At 40.5% G+C, this 17,603-nt stretch overlaps 3 long non-coding RNA genes across 4 annotated transcripts; 2 read left to right on the top strand and 1 right to left on the bottom strand.

Moving 5' to 3' along the window:
• The first annotated feature begins 611 nt into the window (after positions 1-611).
• On the top strand, positions 612-1,858 carry LOC110014086. Its single transcript, XR_002872955.1, has 2 exons — positions 612-1,117; positions 1,195-1,858. It is a non-coding gene; the product is annotated as an uncharacterized LOC110014086 (long non-coding RNA).
• Positions 1,859-3,060: 1,202 nt separating this feature from the next.
• On the top strand, positions 3,061-5,557 carry LOC105358236. Its single transcript, XR_002874921.1, has 4 exons — positions 3,061-3,907; positions 4,037-4,137; positions 4,215-4,336; positions 4,447-5,557. It is a non-coding gene; the product is annotated as an uncharacterized LOC105358236 (long non-coding RNA).
• Positions 5,558-6,589: 1,032 nt separating this feature from the next.
• On the bottom strand, positions 6,590-12,757 carry LOC111948946. Of its 2 annotated transcripts, XR_002874935.1 has the most exons (4): positions 12,712-12,757; positions 8,351-8,562; positions 6,712-7,901; positions 6,590-6,631 (listed from the first exon to the last, which is right to left on the bottom strand). It is a non-coding gene; the product is annotated as an uncharacterized LOC111948946 (long non-coding RNA). The 2 variants fall into 2 exon arrangements; XR_002874934.1 differs by lacking the exon at positions 12,712-12,757 and having other exon boundaries at positions 8,351-8,864.
• Between the last annotated feature and the right edge of the window lie 4,846 nt (positions 12,758-17,603).

Raw genomic sequence — 17,603 nt, forward strand, 5'->3', positions numbered from 1 at the left:
GCGATTCAAAGAATTCGATAAATGGGTCTCCTGCAGTAGAGCTATATCTGCTTTTAGACCATGATGCTCAATTGTCTGAGGATGAGCCTGTACTTGGTGATGTCTCATCTTTTGTGCAAGTTCAATGTTCGGGGTAAGGCTCTGAGCTGAGGAAATCCTCAGGATTGAGTGAAGGTGCTGATCAGTGAGACGGCTCCTGTGTGATGTTTTGTTTAGTTTCATCAAAGAGTCGTTCACACAGGTATGTGCCGCCAAACATAGAGAGCATCTGAGCAGATTGGATGCGCAGCTCGGCCATTGTGTCGGGGATGAATGATGAAGCCGAGGTCCGCTTGCTGCGCTGCAGTGAGTTTGCGGGTTACGGATTATGGCGATTCAATAGGGGTAGTGGGGGGAGTGTGCTACCTGCCTACTTTTCACAAGGGACGTGTGGCAAGTGATGTGATGAGGGAGGGTTTCACCATAGACGTCTACAACACACCCAGTGCGTAGGTTTTTTTTGAGGTGGGGTTACTCATATTTGTTGGATGGAAATCCTGCCCACAATTAAATTGAGTTCATCCAATGAGTTATTTTTTTGAGTCTGTGAGGCCAGACAAAATGTATTAACTCCCTAATACATGCACATGGAAACTTGTAAAAGGCATAAGAAGACTGCAATCACTGTATAAATTCTCTAATTCAATTAAATATTTGTTTTTATTTAGCGCAAATTCGAACTACAGACGTCTCAATGGGCTTCATGCCGGTAATAGTAAGGAAAACATACAATGAAAAAGGGATCATGAATACAAAGAATGTGTGGCAGGATTAATTGGCTCAGGTGCTGTAGGGCAGATGATTACTAGCAGTGGCCTCATGGGGCGCTATAAAAGGCAAAGAAGCCTTCACTTGGCCAGGGGCAGCATTTGGCCATTGGAACCGCCCACTTCCTGTTTGCACACCTCCGGTTAGCCTCACAGGTAAAGTAGCGGTGGTAGGCTAATGACAGGAGTTTGTTCGCTTCCTCTTACTGACACGCTCTTTCAGCTCCGGATGAGACCTGCAGGCACAGATATTGAGAAAAATACAGCCTCTGCAATTGAGTGTGCCTCCCAGGTGACGAACAGTCTGTCTGGTAAGCTGGCGAGGGTCAAGTCCTGCGTTTGCCTTAAGCTGTTTGTTTTATTTTGGTAATGTTTGTTGTTCTTGCAGCGCCGGGACTTTCTGACGCTCCCACCTGCTGAACAGCTGCTGCTTTTTATATATTGAATTTTAGAATTATTTTAAGGAACTGTCACCGCTCGTGATCAGAATCCCTGCGGACTCCTGACCAGAGTTCTGCCGGGCCCAGGTGCTCCTCAGCTGCCTCTGTCTGAGCCTGAGCAACGGAGGACTAAACGGGGCATCACGCCTGAATCCTCCACCACCAACAAGAATAAAAGCTCGGCCGCACTCCGTCCATTGAGCAGCACCCAGGGGCGGACTCACTCTCTCACGAGAGTGTCTTTTATTTTGTTTTTAGCATTTTTATACAATTCTTTTAGTACTGTGTTTTAGTTGTGCATTTTATGTGTAATCCACCTTTGTTTCCCCCCTCCCTCAGTGCTGAGGACTCAGGTGCCAGCCCTGAGTTTTAGGTGGAGGCTATCCCCCCAGTTTGGAGTGACGTGTCCTTGGGTGAAGGGTTCACAAGTGTGTGTGTGAGTGTGGTCTGCATCACGTGAGTGGGTTGAAATTTTATCTTTGTTCTCTGGGAGCCTCCACCTCCCTTAAGTCTTCTGGTCCTCAGCATATTGAATCTGTTTGTGCATGTCTTTTAAACGGGTCCATTTTTAATTGGTTTTAACGGTTTGTAATAAAACAATTTTAATCTTGATACCTCCGTCTCCTGCCTGTTTGTGTGCATCTGCCAAAAGAAAAATAAATTCCCTCAGGACCACAAATGCATTAGGATAATACTAAACTTTAACAAAAAAGACTAAAGTGATATTCCTGCCCTTAGACCCCCCCCCCCCCTTCACTGTAAGGAAAAACTCCTTAAAAACCGGTAGGTGGCAAAATTGCACATGGAAACTTGTAAAACCAAAGAAGACGGGCTCAATGTGGGCGGGGTTAACATTCCACAGCGTGTTCACATTCCTCAGCGTTTCAGCATTCCACTATGTTGTGCAATTCTGCAGGCTGCAGCCAGGGGTAGTTGGGTTCATCTGGGGGTTTCGGGGGAAGTGGGGTGGGGGTGCCCATATAACGCTGCGTTCACTGGCTTTTCAAAATGCGCACTTCATGTCAATTGGGGCAAATTGAAGGCTTAAAAGCCTGTTTACTTTAGATAATATATCCTATCCAATTAAAACTTTATTGAGAATTACTACAGGAAACAGTGAAACGTTTTTAACAGATAAATTAGAGCACTTCAAATATATGAGATACGTCAACATTGACAGTTAAAGAAAAAAATAATATAGATGCTAATATTTTATAAACTCAAAATAATTGTTTCATCTCATTTATCATATTTATAGTTTTTATCACACACCATTAGACTCGTAGTGTAAATTAAAATGCAAAAGAATATTAAATTAATAAAGCTCAAAATCAATTTAAAGAACTCTTTGGTCCGTCCCTGAACTCAACATTTTTCCGGTTTGTCACATGTCAAAGTCTGATCGCCGCAACACGGAACGAGAACCTATACACGGGTCCCTAGAAATGTAAATAAAAGTAATTAATAAATCGCAACGTACCTTTTTACGAGATTTTCCACAGGAAAAAAAAGAGTCGGTCACGTGACTGGCGTCAGCCCGCATATATGAATGGAAAAGATCAGACGCTTTAAGATCCTTTGAGGAAAAGTTGAACGTAACAACTTCATGTCTGCAATATTATGAAAATAAAGGGGATATATACTGCTAGAAATGTTTTCAAAAATAAATTAGTTCACATTCACTCATAGCATTTTCTGCGGAAAAAAGAGAAACATATTAGTCACGTGACCCATGCGCACGTCTGCAGATATGAATGAAAGTTAACGTGTTTCTCCAACGTAAAAAGTTGAACGAAACAAGCAAACTACAAACTATGACCAAAGTGAAAGCATATTTTAAAAGAAAATTGTATATTTCTCACTAGAAATGTTGTCAAAATAAAAATTAGTCCTCAAAATATCTTGTTTTATGGGATATTCCACCGAAAAATGAACGAGCATCCACCATGTTTTTTGTTCACGGCAGGCAAAACCTCCAAAGTCACGTGATCCTGAGAAGGCTCGTAGAAAATGAATAGAAAAATGAAATGTATCCGCCTCACAGTTTAGGGGGCGTTTTTGTAAAACTCTCACGCATTTCCATGTGGACAAATGTAGCTACTACACATTTTAGGATGAGACCGGGTTGCCCTGCGTTGTCTGAAATCAAGTCTGCTTTTCCAAAGGCAGATCTTTCTGCTAAAAAGGAGAAATATGCTTCTGTAATTACATCTCTTGTGACGGAATTCAACCAGCGTTTTCAAGATTTTTCTGTCATTGAAAAACAAATCAAGTAGTTCTCGACCCCCTTCCTGGTGGATGCAGAAGAAGTGGAGGAGAGTCTGCAGTTAGAGCTGATTGAAATGCAATGTGATGATTCTCTGAAGAGTCAATATCAGCTTCTCTCCCTCCCTGACGTCTATCAGAGTTTGGATCATGCCAAGTTTCCTCTGATGAGACGCCACGGAAAAAGAATGATCAGCCTGTTCGGCTCAACATACATATGTGAACAAACATTTTCTCTGTTAAATAAGAACAAAAGCAGACTGAGGTCCAGAATGACAGATAGCCATCTCTGTGAAGTCCTTCGTATCTCAACCACCAACCCGACATCCCAGCCATCCTTCAATCCAAAGCACAGCATCACTGCTTCCACTGAGAGGAATGTTCTCCACATTATTGGTGAGTTAGAAATACACACAGTAGTCATGTGTCAATATGTCACCTCTTGTGACCTTTGCACAGAACCAGAACTTGTTGTGCATATTTATCACTGCAGGAATGTCTGTAATGAAGGTTTTTTGTCCACAGCTGAAATACATAGACAGAGCTGCAGAAAGAAGGGGGAAATATGGCGTCACTGAACCTCTTGCACCAAAAAGGAAATTCTATCAAGCTTCAGCTCCAGTTGTGTAAGTTAAAACTGGCGAGTGTCACTGTGAGCATCATCTGAGAGCTTTGATCTCATCCTGTCATTTCTAATCAACAGAAACTACGAACAGCCCACAAAAGATGGCTTGACGAGCAACAATATTGGGAGTAAAATGTTACAGCTGGCAGGAAGGCAGGGGTTTGGGGCGCCACCAACAGGGCATCATGACTTCCATCGCGGTGAGTCCACACACGCCGTCCATTCAAGCCTCCTTCACTATTTTCCTCGCGTAATTGGCAGCGTCACACTGCCTGTCTCTCCTAATAATGGCCTTCACGTCTCCCCACAGGCTTCATAGAGCAAAGGGCACAGGCTTAGGAAGTAAAGGAAGTTCCTATGAGCTGTCTCCGTCTGACACAAGGATGAAGCTCTTTAAATTATGTGTGTTTAATGTTAAAATTGTCCTCGTTGGTCTGCTCATAAACCCGTTCTGAGTGAATGTTTCATTTTGACGTTCATTTGTTTTATGAGGCACAGATCAGCATCACTGCTCCCACTGAGAGCAATGTTCTTCACATTATAGGTGAGTTAGAAATACACAGTAATCATGTGTCAATATGTCACCTCTTGTGTGCGGCCCGGACCTTTGCTCAATTTTCTGTATTTGGCACTCACCAAAAAAACTTTGGACACCGCTGGTCTACAATTTGTATTTGTCAAATTGCACGTGTCTTTTGTCATTTGTTTTTAAAGTTGTCTTCAACCCATCCATGTATGTTTGTGATTTACATATTTGATTTGTCAGGCTCTTTCACGTCCGTCACGCCTACAGGCATAAAGACAGGAAAATCCGTAAAGAAAGAGAAAGAATTTGAGTAATGTGGCTTAAATTCATTGAGAGGCATCACACTTTTAAATGTTGCTAATTTTCATGGGAGCTGTGTAGAAGTTAATGACAATATAAACAGCATATTTTCAGAACCCAAAAGGATTTGTTTCACGCAAATAGTTTTGACATTTAAATGAGTTAGATTATCCTACATTACCCATAATGCCTATCGCCCGGAAGAAGCAGTGGACGGTTCCAGATACAAACATCCCTGAATATTAGCGGACTGAGTTAGACTGGGTGGCTGTTGGTCGTTCCTAAGTTCCAGAGTTCCTTGAACGCATCATGCAGAGAGGGGTTGGCTCTCAGTTAGTCGTTCAGCGTTCTGGAGAGATTGAGAGTTGCTGCATGTTGTACGCCGTTGGTTACGGCCTACAGTAGCCAAAATAAAAACCATAAAAAGGATTTAGTCTCCGTGCCCAAGTCCTGAAAAACAGGCCCACACCATAATTCCTTCTCCACCAAAATTTCTCACTCTGGAATACACAGAGCTCCTGAGAGCGGCCCATTCTTTCACAGGTGTTTGTAAAAACAGTCTGCATGCCAAAGTGTTTGATTTTATGCACCTGTGGCTGGACAAAGTGATTAGAAAACTGATTCTGATCATTTGGATGGCTAGGCCAATACTTTTGGTAATATAGTGTAGGCACTAATGGAAAAAGAGGATACGCCTAAAACAAATGTCCTTTAACATTTAGGATCCATTTATTTAACTCTGAAGTTTTCCATCAAACATCTGTGGTTTTCTGCTGCTGAGGAGTCTTCCAGGAACTTCTCCTGCTCCATCTCTTCCTTCTTTTCTGCAGGACTCATCTCACCGTTGGTCATCTTGTCAGTAGAGTCTGAAACAATCACCACTTCAGTCTAGATGAAATGTCATTTCACAATTCCAACTACCACAGAAAGAAAAGCATGTGATAACACATGCAGCACTCCAGACTTCCATTCAATTGAAGGATTTTACACCAATTAGCTAAACTTTGAACCCAAAAACAAAGACCTTTGACTAAACTATGGACCCGTGTTGGAAAAACTGAATTCCAGCAAGGATGTGGCTGGAAATCTTTGAACCGCCTCTGTCTGCAAACCACAGAGACCTTCTGATCTCCCCTGGAAGAGGACAGGAAACTGCATGAGGCGCTTTAAGGTTTCTGGTCTTTGGCTGTTTTAGATGTGACTTACTGCTCATTATTGATTTGTCACTAAAGAACATCCTTTTTTCTATAAAAACATTTTCATCCAAAGTTTGTTTTAGGCACAAATAAACTTCTAAAAAAACATTTGTTTGATGAAATGTCACAATTTCTTTCACTTTGGTGTTCTGCATTGTTTTGTTAATTAAAAACAGACATTTTTTTCTAATTGTATTTGAATGTAACAAAAAGAAAACAGTAAATCTATATTTTGTACCTACTGCGTTTTCTATGACTTGCTCAGCTTTCTTCAGCGCCCCTTTCTTTGCTTCCTCGTATTGCCGCTGTTCAGCTAAAGACTTGTTGAGCATTGGCTGAAAACTATTGTGCTGTGCACTTCAATGGGCCTTTTTAACACTGGGAAGATGTCAGCATTGCACATCACACTTACCAGACGGACTGACAGGACTTGCAGGGGCTTCATCTTTTTCATTTTCTTGGTCTGAGTCACTCTAGAAAGTAGTTAACATTCTCCTTAGAAAGATATTCTAACTCTTTCATACTGACAAAAGTAAAAATGTTCATGACCAACCCTTTTCTTTCTTCCTCTCTTGGCTTTTGAAACATCTGTTGATTCTTTCTGAGATGATCCCTGAAAATGGAGATGATTAAATTGTCTTCTTACAGTCTGCTTTGCAGCTAACCCCGCTGCATTTATAACTGGCCACCTGGATCAGGTGAGCTCAGTCAGGCAGAAACTGGGAACACTCAATCCAGCTAACCAGCAATGGCCTCAGAGACTTCTGCCATAGTGATGGGTTTCCCTAGAACTTCAGCATCCTCGTCAGCGACACGTGGAAAGTTAATTGTATCGGGCGCAAGATCTGGGGATTGTGGACACTCAGATGCATAAAGAGGCCAGTAGAACTTTGCAAATACCGTTGCCAAGGGCCCAATACCCCCTACCAGGGATGTCCCTTACGGACAGTTGGTTGTTGATTTTGTGTTGTGTAAAAGATTTTTAAAATTTTTTAAATTTTTAAAATTCACAGGGGGCCATGAATCCGGATTAGGCGGGCCTCGGCTCTCGGCACTGTTTATAATGACCCAGGATTGAGCGGCTCTGCAGAGATCTGCGGGTTGCTGTGAGCTGCACGTGCAGGTTCTTTCTGGAATTGAATTTTTTTTATAAATAAAAGCTTTAATTTTCTCTATCTTCAACTTGTTCTGAAAAAGGAAAAAAAGTTAACAGAATGATCTAAGAGCTAGAACACAGAAATACAATAAATCTACTTGAATAAACTAGAGAAATTAATAAAGAATAACATTCTTTTACTTAATGATTTGCATTGGAACACACAAAAAACAACCTGCTGTAAACAAAATAAATAGGAACATTTTCAGGAACAAGCTTTTGGAATAAAGAAAAATCAAACTATAACGTAATATATAAATAAGCAAGCTACATAAAATACAACATTACTAATTTGAATAAATAAGATTTTTAAAATTTTCTTCAAAATTTACCTAATGGAGAAAAAACTATGAAATGCAAAATGAAAAAAATAAAAAAACACATCAGCAACACTCTTTGTTCTCTTCTCTATTCATTGTACTATATTATATAAACTAATTAAAAGATAACATTTTATTGTTCTAAGTCATATCAAACAAAAATGACTTAGAACATTTTTCTTTAACCACCCCCCCAAATCCGGTCACAGGGGGCCATGAATCCAGATTAGGCGATCTGACGAGCACCAGAAGCCTCACCAGGAGAACCTGACAACAGAATAAAAACATTTGACTTCACTAGGAAAAACTGCAAACAATCTGTGTATAAAATTGTTATAAGAAAATGACGTGAAATTTTAAACTTTGTGCCTATACTAAGCATTTACATAAGTCAGTGTGCTAGATGGAAAACAAACAGTTTAATGATGATTACTCTAAAAAGGCTAAATTGCAAGTGTCTGTTTTTATTTGAAATCAATTTTAAAAGAGTGTTTGTAACTATAAATTGTACTTTGAAAAAATATATATTGTGGAGAAATGCGGTGTGTCGAATGTGGAAAGGATGCACTGATGAAAAGCATTTTAATTGAGAAACACTCAAAAAGTATTGAAACTTAATACAGTATACTGAGTATGTTATAACGAATGCATCGTTCTTAAAATGTACTTTGGTTAAAGACAAACATCATGTTTTGGAGCAAAGACTTAGAACTCACCCTATTTGCCGCAGCCTGCCTCTGGTCCTCCCTGGCTCGATTCGTGGCACTTTGCCACTGCAGTGGCGGTCTCTGCGCCGCTGGCCTTTGAGCCGCTGGGCTCTGCCCCACGGGCCCTGGCCCGCGGGCTCCTCCGCCGCCGGCCTCTCCGCTGCCGGCCCATCCGCTGCCGGCCTCACCGCCGCCGCCCCCTGCCCCGGTGACTTTTGCATCTGGTAATTCAGGAGACAAACGTAAAATGGTTAACGTTGAAGTAGCTAAAAGCTGAGCGGTTTGTTAGCTTCAATTTTATTTTACAATGGACAAAGACAATAAAGCATATTATGGACGTTTTTCTGTTCCATCAGATTCTGAATTATTTTAACCTTTGAATATTTATTCTGAATTGCGGGTAGTTCAGCAGGTCTTTGCTTTTCAGGAATGTTTTGACGTGTTCCAAACAGACTCGCAACAGACTCCAACATTTTTGAAAATGCTCCAGGGAGCCACTAGGGCAGCGCTAAAGAGCCGCATGCGGCTCCTAAGCCGCAGGTTGCCGACCCCTGGTCTAGTGGGTCTAGATCAGTGTTTTTCAACCTTTTTTGAGCCACGGCACACTTTAACCCTGACAAAAATCCCGCGGCACACCAGCATCCAAAAAAAAAAAAAGCAGAAATTCATGGTCTGTATTGATCGACAGCCCCCCCGCGCAATCTCACGTGGATTTTTGTGATAATTGTGGCAGAAAAAGCAGGAAATTGCGGCTGTTTTTTTCTAAGAGATGAACCACCAGCTAAAGACGAGCTCTAGCTGGTATTTTTGTTAGAACTGAGCGACTATCAGCAGAATTAAGAACAAGGAAGTGAAGACTTTAACCACTTCTGATTGGTCAGACTGAGGACATGTGATTAAGCCTCCAAGAATGATTGGCGAAGACAGTTAAAGGGGCGGGACTTTTCCTTACACATTTATAGCTGCAGCTAAAACGCGGTACCGTGATTCTTATCAAAATGTCTTTAATAGAATTAAATAAACACAAAGAAAAAGTAATTTTAAGATCTTTTATATTCCTAACTACTCAGTGTTTTATCAGGGCCTGTTTGGATGGACAAAGAGCTGATTTCCTGGAGATGGAAAATATTTTTAGATCAGTTAATGAGGGCAATTTCTCCACGGCGCACTTGACCATCTCCCACGGCACACTAGTGTGCCGCGGCACACTGGTTGAAAAACACTGGTCTAGATGACCCAACTCCCAATGTTAAAGTGCCTATAGGATAGCACTAGGGTTAAATGTTTAGGTCTGTCGTGATTTTGGACTACGATTAGCATTGTTATGTTTTTGTTCATATACTAACCTTTTTTCTGTGATGTTCTGGATCACATGTACATGTTTAAGTGTTCCATTTAAAACACAATTTTTGAAATTTCCTACAAAAGACTTTTAATGAAATACTCTATTTACTGAATCACTGTTTATAATGACCCAGGATTGAGCGGCTCTGCAGAGATCTGCGGGTTGCTGTGAGCTGCACGTGCAGGTTCTTTCTGTAATTGAATTTTTTTTACAAATAAAAGCTTTAATTTTCTCTATCTTCAACTTGTTCTGAAAAAGGAAAAAAAGTTAACAGAATGATCTAAGAGCTAGAACACAGAAATACAATAAATCTACTTGAATAAACTAGAGAAATTAATAAAGAATAACATTCTTTTACTTAATGATTTGCATTGGAACACACAAAAAACAACCTGCTGTAAACAAAATGAATAGGAACATTTTCAGGAACAAGCTTTTGGAATAAAAAAAATCAAACTATAACGTAATATATAAATAAGCAAGCTACATAAAATACAACATTACTAATTTGAATAAATAAGAACAAAAATAATGTGTTAAGACCATAATTTAAAAAAATAAAGAACCAAACAAAGTGTGTAAATGTGTAAAAATAAGCCTACTAATAATTACAAATAACTCAAACAAGAAAGGAAAAACAAGAAAAACTATTATGTTTGAATAAAAAACAAAAGCTTAGTGAATGTATAATAAAAAATGGCAAACATGAACAAACAAATGTTACAAACTGTGCAAAATATAAATACAATGAAAGCGTTTAAGCTGCTGCCTGGTCTGCAAATTGCAGCCTCGTCGTGACGTGTCCTGGTCTTTATTCCTGTAAAATAAGGGAAATAATTAAAGCCTCAGACAATAGTTAAAATGGTGATTTGAACAGCAGTATATTACTGACCTTGTTTATATTTTGTGGTCGTCCTGCAGGAACAAGATTGCGTCCACTGTACCAGGTTTCAGTGAAGTTCTCCGCTGATCTATTGTACGGCCAGCTGCGCTAAAAACTCGCTCACTGCTGCTGCTGCTTGCGGGTATGCACAACACGGATCTTGCTAACTTGGCAAATTTCGGGTATATACTCGAGTTTATTCTCCACCAGCCAAGCAAATCTCGGTGAACAGCCATGGCGTGCTTTTGACTAATGTACAAGTTAACCTCATCTTGAACAGGAGCATCATCGTCATCATCCATATTTTCCCACTCACTGAAAAAAGAAGCCCTTTTTCGTTTTGCTGCAGGTGGAGAAAGGGGGCTGAACGTGTGCGCCTCGTCCTCCTCGTTTTCAAAAGTAGTGGTGGCTTCTCCTCTTTCATCTTCTTCTTCTTCCAGGAGTGTTTGGACATGTGCATGCTCCTCTAACACTTCTGTCGGTGTCATCATTCTAAGTTTGTTGAAGTTAGGCCACAGGAATAGTGCAACTTTGTGCAACATATGTATTTTGACTTTTTGATTCAAAAGTTCAGAATGCCTGTGGCGCACAAACGCCTGCTGAGGATTATCTGCAGAACTGGGTTGACAGTGCTTTTTTAACCTCTCATTCCAGAGGCAAACTAGATTCAGTGTGGTATATTTATCTCCTTCCAGTTCTCGTTGTGCTTCATAGAAAGGATCTAGAAAGGTGATCAAAAAATCCAATAAATCTGGTGCAATGTTGTCCATGCGCACCTCCTCTGCGCGTGACTGCAGCTTCTCATACAAATCATTGTATATCTCGCGCACAGACTTGAGCATCAAGTAAACGGTGCTGAATCTGGTTTCAACCATCTGAAGCACTGTTTTTGATAGTTGTGCTACCAGACCAGATTGCTTGATAAAACGGACGACACTCTTGGCTGCACTAATTGTTTCTCCGATGTCTGGGGCATCTGCAGACAGTGCGTCCTTGTCCAGGCCATGCCGAACTACAGTGTTGATTACATGATCAAGGCACGAGAGGCGCTTGTAAGGCTCCAAAGCTTTCACGATGTTACTGCCCGGATTTGTAACCCATACTTCCAAACCAAATCTATTTACCAGCAGCCGGACCAGTTCTCTTCTTATATTCTTCCCCATTTTGGCGTCTTCTGCTGGAAATACAGCAGTGGTGAAGGTTCTTCCAACCAAGCTGAAGTCCGTTTCAGTAAAATGACAAGTTATTGCAATATAACTCATCTTTCTATAATCATCTGTCCACATATTGATACTCATGGCGATGTCCCAGCCACCTGCCAGAGCATTCTTTACCCACTCAATTAACAAGCTCCTTTTCACCTCAGCCTTCTTGGCGCACGCCTTTGACACTGTGGTGTAATGGGGGAGGACCGAGTCGACAGGTACGCGCCCAAAAGTTGACCCAACATTGATCAATTCTTGGGCCAGACTTTTGAAACCTTCGCCACTGACTACGGAAAATGGTCTAAGGTTCTGACAGCAAAAGTCCACGCACTTGTCTGTGATGGCCTGCTTAGCGCGAAGAGGGGCGGTCCTTGGGACAAATGATAATATAGATGTTTGACGTTGATGATCATCACTTTTGCCAGTATAGCTCCTTAAATGCCTGCTCAACATCAAGGTGCCAGTCTTTTTGGTCTCATATGAAAGCAAAGCACCACATTGACTACATTCAGCGAAGCCAACACAAGTTTCTGTATCATTTTCAACTATATATTTGAAGCTTTTCCACACTTTACTCTTACCGGCGGTGAGTGTTTGCCTTTTCAGTTCCCCTGTCTTACCTCTAGGAAAAAGTATTGAACCCTGACGTCACATCGTTATCATGATGTGATTGGCTGGATATTGGTGTGTTCTTAGATCGACTAGTTCTAGTGAAACAAGGAAAGCGACGTCTTCTCCCTCAAATTTTTTTTTACATTGAATTTCGGGGTCATCAAAATGTTAGGGTTAAAAAACATTCAGAATGAGAATTCAAAGGTTTAAAATAAATTCCGAATCTGATGGAACAGAAAAAAATCCATAGCATATCTATCTATCACTCTAACTATACTTTCCATCCATACACCAAAAAAAATGTAATACTGAAAAAATATCTCACCTTTCCTCAACTTGAGGGGATGCTGCTTATGGTTCTGTTAGTTTCTGGGGGGGGGGGGGGAGACAAACAGCCGTTATAATAGATGTGACTTCCTATTGAAGCGATTCTGTAGCATAAATAAAAATCAAAGTCAAAACCAGAAATGCTTTTTCATTTTCAAAACAAAGCTGCATTTTTTTGACTCAAAAATAAAATGAAAAAGCAATCCACCAAAATGCTTTTTCATTTCCTTCCTCAACACAGTTTATTCTGTCACTTAATTAAAATGAAAATGGTATTTGACATTTCATTTTCAAGACGTTATCTTGTAAATGTGTAGCATAATTCAATTAGAAATGTCTAATTTGATGATTAAAATGGATTAACAGAATGCTTTTTCATTTTCAAAATGTAGCTGCATCAAATGCCTCAAAATTAATATTAAAAAGCAATATTTCAAAATGCTTTTTCATTTTATACTTAAAACCGCTTATTCTGTGTCATAATTAAAACGAAAAAGCAAAGAGGGGATTGCATTTGCATTTTCACATCCACCCTGATGTAATTCCCACATATTTACAAATTTATTTACAGCTTCGTGCAGTCTGAAGAGCAGTGAAATACACCTGAGTCACTATTTGTCCGACTGTACTTTGTATTTTTTATTATCATTTTAAATTTTCTCCTGTTTAATTCAATTACTCTCGGGTCGCGGTGGGCGGGGCTAATCTCCGCGATTTGAAGCCTTCTGTTCACATCGATGATTAAAATTATTATTTGAGAGTACAGTACAGAAGGCAGGGCTCCAGACTGCGACCATTTTGTCGCATTTTGCGACCAAAATTTGAGAGTGTGCGACCAGTAAATTTGCAACCCCCCCCCACCCTCCGTATTTTTTATACATTTAACGTGGAAACGGCACGTCAATGATCAATGAAATAATCAATGAGACGAGAGCACACACTCGCGTAAGTGGCTAAAATGCGTGTAGGGGGAGGGGCATATAGATAATCGAGCACACGTAAACATCTGTGGGAATGAAACGGAGACAAACATCATCACAACCTGTGGGTGCATCTGAGCTATGAGCAAGCGAACTATTGATTCATTCTTCCGACCTGCGGCTAGTGTACCAGTGCCAGAGTCTACAGCAGGGGTCTCAAACTCGCGGCCCGCGGGCTATTTGTGGCCCCCACCTTGAAATGAAAGTTTAATTTTAATGCGTCCTGCCAGTTTGTATGATTGAATGACACCTTTTCATTAGCCGCAATTACATGGGCAGAATATCTTGATCGGATCAATGGTCGGGTTAAAATTCACCCGTGCACATGAGCACAGAAAACCTTTTTCTGATTAGAACAAACGTTCCCATGGCTCACACTTTCTTTCGGAATGAATAATTTGGAAATAAGCAGTAGTGTAAAATCACCCGGATGCGGAAATAGGTCCCGTTGTAAACAAACCGCTGCCACAGACATTTATACAGCAGCTCGGTAACATACGAGACGATCTTCCAAACGTGCTTTTATTAATATTATGAATATTATGAAGTGCCTGTTCGCTCATCGTTATATTCAATCTGTGTGGTTAGTGCTTTTTTGTGGAAGAATTAAGATGGACGAAAGCTTAGGACAGGCTCACAAGGGCTAACAACTTGATTAGCCCGATGGACACAAAATCCAGGACCGTGCGAGAAACGCAGCAATCTGCAGCTTTGTAAGGACTGAGCGACATTTATTTCTGCTCTGAAAAGTTCACACAGACCGCCCCAAAGCCACTCTGTGAGCTAGCGGCCCGAGCTCTGTTCGAACACGGTTCCTCCTGAGTCCTGCAGCCGCTAACCCAGAGCGGCGGGACGGCTCGCAGTCTGAATTATCCCACACATAACAAAACAACAAAACGCACACGTAAAACCCCCCCACACACACACAAAATTATTAATCCAGCTGCTCTGCTCACTCGGGTGCCAGTGGACCGAGTGAGCGTCGGGGGGCACGAAGCGCTCCTCCTCCGACTCTCTCCCGTGAGGGGTGAAAGAGAGGGGAGAGCCAGCGGGGCGAGAGTGGAGCAGTGCTTTTCACAGCACCTCCGCAAAGCAGCTGCTCGGTCCCATACGCGCTCCAAAGCTTTCTCCCAGCGAAACACCATCTATGCATGACGTAACCCAGAGCAGAAGAGTCACACGATCGGAATGACCATTTACATGCTCCACGATCGGATAAACGATCGGTATAACCCACCTATCTCGATCGGAAAGAAATTCTGATCCGAATGAATCTGCTATAAATGTGTTTTTGCCATATGTTCAAATATCTCTTAGAAAATAACTGTTAGTTTTCAGTGAGTCATTTCACTTCTCATTGATAGTGTCCCACCTGGTGATGTCATATAATAAGTTTCAGAGGGATCTGAAAATGTGGAATGTGGAATTTCAAAATAAGACCATATTTGAAGCTATGGCAAAAACACATTTCATAGCAGATTTCAAATGGGTTTTATTTTGAAATTCCACATAAGATCTGTCTGTAACTTAGTTAATAACATCACCAGGTGGGATACTATCAGTGAGAAGTGAAATGATTCTCTGAAAACTTGCAGTTTTCTTTTTAGACATATGTGAACCTATGGCAAAAACACATTTATAGCAGATTTCAATTGGGTTTTATTTTGAAATTCCACATCAGATCCCTCTGAAACTTTTCTTGTGACATCACCAGGTAGGATACTATCAGTGAGAAGTGAAATGACCCTCTGAAAACTAGCAGTTTTCTTTTTAGACATATGTGAACCTATGGCAAAAACACATTTATAGCAGATTTCACTTGGGTTTTATTTTGAAATTCCACATCAGATCTGCCTGAAACTTTTTATGTGACATCACCAGGTAGGATACTATCAGTGAGAAGTGAAATGACTCTCTGAAACCTAGCAGTTTTCTTTTTAGACGCATGTGAACCTATGGCAAAAACACATTTATAGCAGATTTCAATTGGGTTTTATTTTGAAATTCCACATCAGATCTGTCTGAAACTTTTTTTGTGACATCACCAGGTAGGATACTATCAGTGAGAAGTGAAATGACTCTCTAGCAGTTTTCCTTTTAGACGTATGTCAACCTATGGCAAAAACACATTTATAGCAGGTTTTCAATTGGGTTTTATTTTGAAATTCCACATCAGATCCCTCTGAAACTTTTTTTGTGACATCACCAGGTGGGACACTATCAGTGAGAAGTGAAATGACTCTCTGAAAACTAGCAGTTTTACTTTTAGACATACGTGAACATATGGCAAAAACACATTTTTAGCAGATTTCAATTGGGTCTTATTTTGAAATTCCACATCAGATCTGTCTGAAACTTATTTAATGACATCACCAGGTGGGACACTATCAGTGAGAAGTGAATTGTCTCTCTGAAAACTAGCAGTTTTCTTTTTAGACATACGTAAACATATGGCAAAAACACATTTATAGCAGATTTCACTTGGGTTTTATTTTGAAATTCCACATCAGATCTGCCTGAAACTTTTTATGTGACATCACCAGGTAGGATACTATCAGTGAGAAGTGAAATGACTCTCTGAAAACTAGCAGTTTTACTTTTAGACATACGTGAACATATGGCAAAAACACATTTATAGCAGATTTTAATGGGGTTTTATTTTAAAATTCCACATCAGATCTGTCTGAAACTTATTCAATGACATCACCAGGTGGGACACTATCAGTGAGAAGTGAAATCACTCTCTGAAAACTAGCAGTTTTACTTTTAGACATACGTGAACATATGGCAAAAACACATTTATAGCAGATTTCAATTGGGTTTAATTTTGAAATTTCAAATCAGATCCCTCTGAAGCTTATTTAATGACATCACCAGGTGGGACAGTATCAATGAAAAGTGAAACGACTCTGAAAACAAGCAGAATTTTTAGACCCACGTCAACATAAGTCCTCCTTAATTCAAGATTTGAATTGCGTTTTATTTTGAAATTTACTTATTCGACTTTTATATATATATATATATATATATATATATATATATATATATATATATATATATATATATATATATATATATATATATATATATATATACTGGGGGGGGGGTTATATACATATAAATGTAATGACAGTTCTTACACTATGTTTTTACTTTTAAAAAATATTACTTCTTGCTGTTACCGTAATGTACGGAAGAACGCGGCACACTGTTTTTAAGAGAGGGCTCACTTGATAGCATTTCGACGAGAGAAGGCTGGCTTTACACCAGTACTTCCACTTAGCTAGCTCACAGTAGGTGGAACGGTTTTGAAAGGCTGAGTAATGTCAATAGCAGTAGGTTCTCACATTTTCCTTTAAATTAGTCTCCACACAACGCGGGACTTAGCAAAAGGAAGTCCACTAAAGTGACGATGACCCCCCCCCCCACACACACACACACACACACACACAGACTTTGCTGGGGGGGGGGGGGTAGTTCATCGTCACTTTAGTGGACCGCCGTGCGCGCGAGCGCCTACTGCCCCTCCATCGAGAGCAAACACCCACGACACAACTACTCACTCAGTCTTCTCTGCGCATTATTGGAATTCACAGAGTTTACCGCTGAATCTGCGTGCGGCGTCAAAGTACCACACACACCGAGCACACCTCCCCCTACCTGGCTGCCGTCGAGGGCTGCGGCCGGCAGGGGCAAAAGTGGCGAACTCCGCAGCCTTAACTATGCTATAACTATGCTGATAACTATGATAAAAGTGGTTACAAAGCTCTTCCATGAAAAATAACATTATTAAAAATTATGTCTCCCACTTCCTTAAACTATTTTTTAGAGTAAATTCAACTTACCTTTTACAATTTACACCAGCCAGCAGGATCTCACAGCTTATACAAAATGGCTGCCTCCTAAATTT

The sequence above is a fragment of the Oryzias latipes genome, chromosome 1 (assembly GCF_002234675.1).
Source record: "Oryzias latipes chromosome 1, ASM223467v1".
NCBI classification, from domain to species: Eukaryota; Metazoa; Chordata; class Actinopteri; order Beloniformes; family Adrianichthyidae; genus Oryzias; species Oryzias latipes.